The sequence below is a fragment of the Rattus norvegicus genome, chromosome 1 (assembly GCF_021556685.1).
Source record: "Rattus norvegicus strain SHRSP/BbbUtx chromosome 1, alternate assembly SHRSP_T2T, whole genome shotgun sequence".
Lineage (NCBI taxonomy): Eukaryota > Metazoa > Chordata > Mammalia > Rodentia > Muridae > Rattus > Rattus norvegicus.
The window spans coordinates 75,602,376-75,608,375 of record NC_141534.1 but is presented as its reverse complement, the minus strand read 5'-3'; the positions used below and the strand labels follow the sequence as shown (position 1 = coordinate 75,608,375).

The window sequence follows — 6,000 nt, the reverse complement described above, 5'->3', positions numbered from 1 at the left end:
AGGATATAGAAATGGAAATAGAAACAATAAAAATAACAAAGTGAGGCAATCTGGAGAAAGAAAACCTAGGAAGGAGATAAGGAGTCATTGATGAAGCACAACCGACAGAATACAAGAGATAGAAGAGAGAATCTCAGAGGCAGAAGATACCATAGAAAATATTGACACAATTGTTAAAGAAAATATAAAACACAATAAGCTCCTAACTGAAAACATCCAGACAATCCAAGAAACAATGAGAAGATGAAACTGAAGGAAAATAAGTATAGAAGAGAACACAGACACCCAACTTAAAGGTCCAGGAATATCTTCAAAAAATTACAGAAGAAAATTTCCCTAACCTAAAGATAGTGGTGCCCATAAACTTACAAGAAGCCTACCAAACATGAAATAGATGAGAACAGAAACGGCATTTCTCTTATCACATAATAATCAAAACACCAAAGGCATAAAAAAGAGAAAGACTATTAAAAGGAGTAAGGGAAAATGGTCCAGTAACAAATAAATGCAGACCTGTCAGAATTACACCAGACTTCTCACCAGCGTGTATGAAAACCAGAAGATCCTGTGCAGATGTCATACAGATCTTTAGAGAACACAAATGCCAGCCCAGGCTACTATATTCAGCAAAACTCTCAGTTAACATAGATGGAGAAACCAAGATATCCCATGATAAAACCAACTTTATACAATATCTTCTCACAAATCCAGCCATATAAAGGATAAGAAATGGAAAATTCCAACACAAGTAGGGAAACTATACCTTAGAAAAAGCAGGAACATAAACTCCTTGCTAGGAAACCAAAATAAGACTGCCACACAAACATAATTCCACCTTTAATAACAAAAATAAGAGGAAGCAACACTATTCCTCAATATTTTTTTAATATTGATGGACTCAATTCCTCAATAAAAAACCATAGACTAACTGACGGGACAGGTCAAAAGACCCAGAATTGTGCTACATATAGGAAACGCAACTCAGTAACAATTATAGACACTACCTTAGTGTTCAAAGCCAAAAAAATTTTTTTCAAGCAAATGGTCCCAAGAAAGAAGCTAGAGTAGATATTATAATATCATATAAAATCGACCTTCAGCCAAGAGATCAAAAATGATAATGAAGGTAAATTCATATTCAAGGGAAAATCCGAGATGAACTATAAATCCTAAATGTCTATATGCAAAATGCAAGGGAACTACATTCATAAAAGAAAACTTACTAAAGCTCAAGGCACACACTGCATCTCACAGAGTAATGTAAGGCGATTTCAACACCCTACTCTCATCAATAGATAGATCATGGAAACAGCAATTAAATTGAGAAATCTCAAAACTAAAAGAAGTTATGAACCAAATGGGTTTAACAGATATTTATAGAATAATTCATCCTAAAACAAAAGAATTTACATTTTTCTCCGCACCTCAGGGTGGCTTCTTTAAATTTGACCATATAACTGGTTACAAAACGGGCCTCAACAGATACAGGAAGATTTAAATAATTCCATGCATCCTATTAGATCATTATGGGCTAATATTTGTATTCAATAGCAACAAAAATGACAGGAACCAATATAAACATGGAAGTTGAACAACACTCTACTCAAAGATACCTTGGACAAATTGAAATAAAGATAGAAATTAAAGACAATTTAGAATTTAATGAAAATGGCACAAGAAAGATATACAAGGTTATGGCTCATCATGAAAGGAGGTGTAAGAGGAAAACACATAGCTCTGAGTGCCTCCAAAAGGAACTGGAGATAGCATACATTAACACTTTGAGAGCACACCCAAAAACTCTAGAACAAAAACAAGCAAATAAACCCAAGAGAAGTAGATGGCAGGAAATAAACTCAGGGCTGAAATGAACCAAGTAGAAACAAAAAGAACTATACAAAGTAGCAACCAAACAAGGAGCTGCTTCTTTGAGAAAATCAACAGGATAGAAAATTCCTGAGCCACAATAACCAGGAGCACAAAGAGTGTATCCAAATTAACAAAATCAGAAATAAAATGGGAGACAGAAGAACAGAATATGAAGAAATTAAAAAAAAATCATTAGATCCTACTACAAAAGCCTATATTCAACAAAACTGGAAAATCTGCATGAAATGGACAATTTTCAGGACAGACATCAGTACCAAAGTTAAATCAGGATCACATAAAGCAGCTAAACAATCGCAAAACTCTTAGGGAAATAGAAGCAATTACTAAATGTTTCCCAAACAAAAAAAGCCCCACCTCCACCTTCTCAAAGATGGGGAGCGGCAGCAGCGGTGGGGTGTCAGTCCCTGCGCGCTGTGGAGTGAGGTGAACGGTTATGGGCAGAACAGCGACTTCTCGCGTGCCCTCAAGACCGTCAACAAAATATTGCAGATCAACAAGGATGATGTCACGGCCTTGCACTGTAAAGTTGTTTGCCTTATCCAGAATGGAAGTTTCAAAGAAGCCTTGAATGTCATCAATACTCACACCAAAGTGTTAGCCAATAACTCTCTGTCCTTTGAGAAGGCATATTGCCAGTACAGGTTGAACAGAATCGAGAATGCCTTGAAGACAATAGAAAGTGCCAACCAGCAGACAGACAAACTGAAGGAGCTTTATGGACAAGTTGTGTACCGCCTGGAACGCTACGATGAGTGCCTGGCAGTGTACCGAGATCTTGTCCGCAACTCCCAGTATGACTACGATGAGGAGAGGAAGACAAACCTGTCAGCGGTCGTTGCCGCTCAAAGCAACTGGGAAAAAGTGGTTCCCGAGAACTTAGGTCTCCAAGAAGGCACACACGAACTCTGTTACAACGCTGCGTGTGCACTGATAAGGCAAGGCCAGCTGACCCAGGCAATGAAAATCCTACAAAAGGCTGAAGATCTTTGTTGCCGTTCATTTTCAGAAGATTCAGATGGGACTGAGGAAGACCCTCAGACCGAGCTGGCCATCATTCACGATCAAATGGCTTACATCATGCAGCTTCAGGGGCGCATCGAGGAGGCTCTGCAGCTTTACAATCAGATAATAAAACTGAAGCCAACAGATGTGGCACTTCTTGCTGTAATTGCATATAATATCATTACCATTAATAAGGACCAAAATGTCTTTGACTCCAAGAAGAAAGTGAAATTAACCAATGCAGAAGGAGTGGAGTTTAAGCTCTCCAAAAGACAGCTTCAAGCCATAGAGTTCAACAAGGCTTTGCTTGCCATGTATACAAACCAGGCAGAACGGTGCCGAAAAATAGCTTCTAGCTTGCAGTCCCAGAGTCCTGAGCATCTCCTGCCTGTGCTGATCCAAGCTGCCCAGCTCTGTCGTGAAAAGCAGCATACAAAGGCAATAGAGCTGCTTCAGGAATTTTCTGATCAACATCCAGAAAATGCAGCTGAAATCAAGCTTACCATGGCTCAATTGAAAATTTCCCAAGGTAATATTTCCAAAGCGTGCCTAATACTGAGAAGCATAGAGGAATTAAAGCATAAGTCAGGCATGGTATCCGCGTTGGTGACCATGTACAGCCACGAGGAAGACTTTGAGAGTGCCATTGAAGTCTTCACACAGGCTATCCAGTGGTATCAAAGCCATCAGTCCAAGTCCCCTGCTCATTTGTCCTTGATAAGAGAGGCTGCAAAGTTCAAGCTCAAATATGAACGGAAGAAGGAGGCAGTTAGTGACCTAGAGCAGCTGTGGAAACAAAATTCAAAAGATATTCACACGCTAGCCCAGCTTATCTCTGCTTACTCGCTTGTGGATCCAGAGAAAGCAAAGGCTCTTAGTAAACACCTGCCCTCATCGGATAGTATGTCTCTAAAGGTAGATGTTGAGGCTCTTGAGAATTCTCCTGGTGCTACATACATTCGGAAGAAGGGTGGAAAAGTTACTGGAGATAATCAACCAAAGGAACAAGGACAGGGAGATTTGACAAAGAAGAAGAAAAAGAAAGGAAAACTGCCTAAGAATTATGACCCAAAAGTTACCCCAGATCCAGAAAGACGGCTACCAATGCGAGAGTGCTCTTACTACCGAGGAAGAAAGAAGGGCAAAAAGAAGGACCAGATCGGAAAAGGAACACAGGGAGCGATCGCAGGAGCCTCCTCTGAGTTGGACGCCAGTAAAACTGTGAGCAGCCCACCCACCTCCCCAAGACCCGGCAGTGCGGCAACGATGGCCTCCTCTACAAGTAACATTGTACCCCCAAGATACCAGAAACCCGCAGGGGCCCCAGCAACGAAAATGAAGCAGCAACAGAAGAAGAAGAAAGGAGGGAAAAGTGGTTGGTGATGGCAGTACACTTGTCACAGGCAGTTCTTAACCCAGTGTCAGCGACATTAGGGACATAATAAAGGTGACACAGCAAGAAGCACAGAGGTCCCTCCTCCATCCCCATAGTCCTGAAATGATTTCTTACACTTCAGATGGGAAAGCAGCACCCTCCTCAAACTGCCTAATCAAACTTGGCCTGCTGTACCAAATAGCTTTCCAGGGAGAGGCCTGCAGATGGCAGCATAAGACAAAGACAGGCTTTTTAGGGTTCGCGGGGCTTAAATTCTCTTGTGGGAAAATACATGCTCCTATCAAGTCTCACCTTAAATTGTGTCTTACAAGGCTAAACGTGGAACCTTCTGAGTATTCCAAGTATGTGTTTAGAGCTATCATGGATGAAAAAGGATCTGAGTAACCAAGTGGCCAGACTCGCCGTCTAAAATAATCTTAACCATAAATTCTGTCCTGTGATACTGGAACTGAGACGCTTTCACGTATGTGTGTGTATATTTCTGCACATCTGACTCCTTTGACCTTTGTCGTTTTCAATTTCGGATTATGTTAACATGTTGATTTAGTTCCACTGAAGACCTCAGAAACTGTATCAGTGTTCCAAGTAGTTGACTCTTAGACCCAGGGTTCTGAGGGCAAATGGGTTTGGGCTTCTCAATCAGAACACTTAATGGCTACTATCAAGAACATAAAAGTTGGCTTCTTTATCGTAAAAGGAAACAATGTCAGGTGGTATTGACATTCACAGGAGCATTTGGCCCCATTAATAATCAGATGGCTCCCCCTTCTGGTTATGGGACATGACCATCATTACCTTTTTCAAAGTGCCGTGGTCTGCAGTCATTCTGTGGCCTGAATGCTGCTCTCGTCTTTCATTGCTAGCAGGCCACTGTCACACTCAGCAGTCGTGAGACACACACGGGTGCCTCCCCATGCTTAGGACTCATTTATGCCACCTGAGGTATCATTCGTTTCACACCTATATTTCCTGTGGTAAGTTACTCTGTTCTTGTTAATAAATGTGCTGCTGTGCGGAGCATTATCTATTGAAACGTCTTCAGTGGGTTTTTGTAAGGCTCTCCTGCTCCATGGAATTAGAAATGGGGGTTGCTTTTCTGTTTGCCATAGTCAGTATGTGCAGTGGCGTCTAAGGAGGATTACACTGCTCTCCAGAGGACTGAATACCTGCTACAGGACTAGTGTTTAGGATTGCACCTCCTTTGCTTAAGCGGACCAACAGAATCTTGGTGTACTAAACCTTGAGAATTTCGTTCTAAGACATCGTGGTCAAGTACATACATAGTCCTCTTAGTTAGCATTGCTAGCATTTAATACTGTCATTGCTAAGCCACAGAAACCTCATTTCAAATAAGTTATTTATCTAAACTTCATCTGTATTAACACTCTAGTAACTATTTGGGGAGAAGTCTTTAACCAGTTCTCTCTCTCTCTCTCTCTCTCTCTCTCTCTCTCTTTCTGTGTGTGTGTGTGTGTGTGTGTGTGTGTGTGTGTGTGTGTGTGCGTGTGTGCATGGGTGCATTAATAAAAAAACTATGTGGATAACCTCATTCACTGTGTCACATTTTAAAATAAATATTAAAATAAACTAGTGGTGAGTGTGAAAAAAAAACCAAACAGAAAAAGCTGAGGACCAGATCAGTTTAGTGCAGAATTCTATTCCAACCTTCATAATAGACCTAATAACAACAGTGTCTAAGCTATTCCACACAA

The 6,000-nt window shown here is 40.9% G+C and overlaps 2 pseudogenes across 1 annotated transcript; both read left to right on the top strand.

Annotated features, from left to right (window-relative positions):
- Positions 1-2,217: 2,217 nt before the first annotated feature.
- On the top strand, positions 2,218-3,181 carry LOC148007198 (signal recognition particle subunit SRP72 pseudogene; annotated as a pseudogene).
- Positions 2,982-4,386, top strand: LOC120099767 (signal recognition particle subunit SRP72-like; annotated as a pseudogene). The gene has a single exon (XR_015646274.1). The product of XR_015646274.1 is annotated as a signal recognition particle subunit SRP72-like (transcript).
- Positions 4,387-6,000: the final 1,614 nt, after the last annotated feature.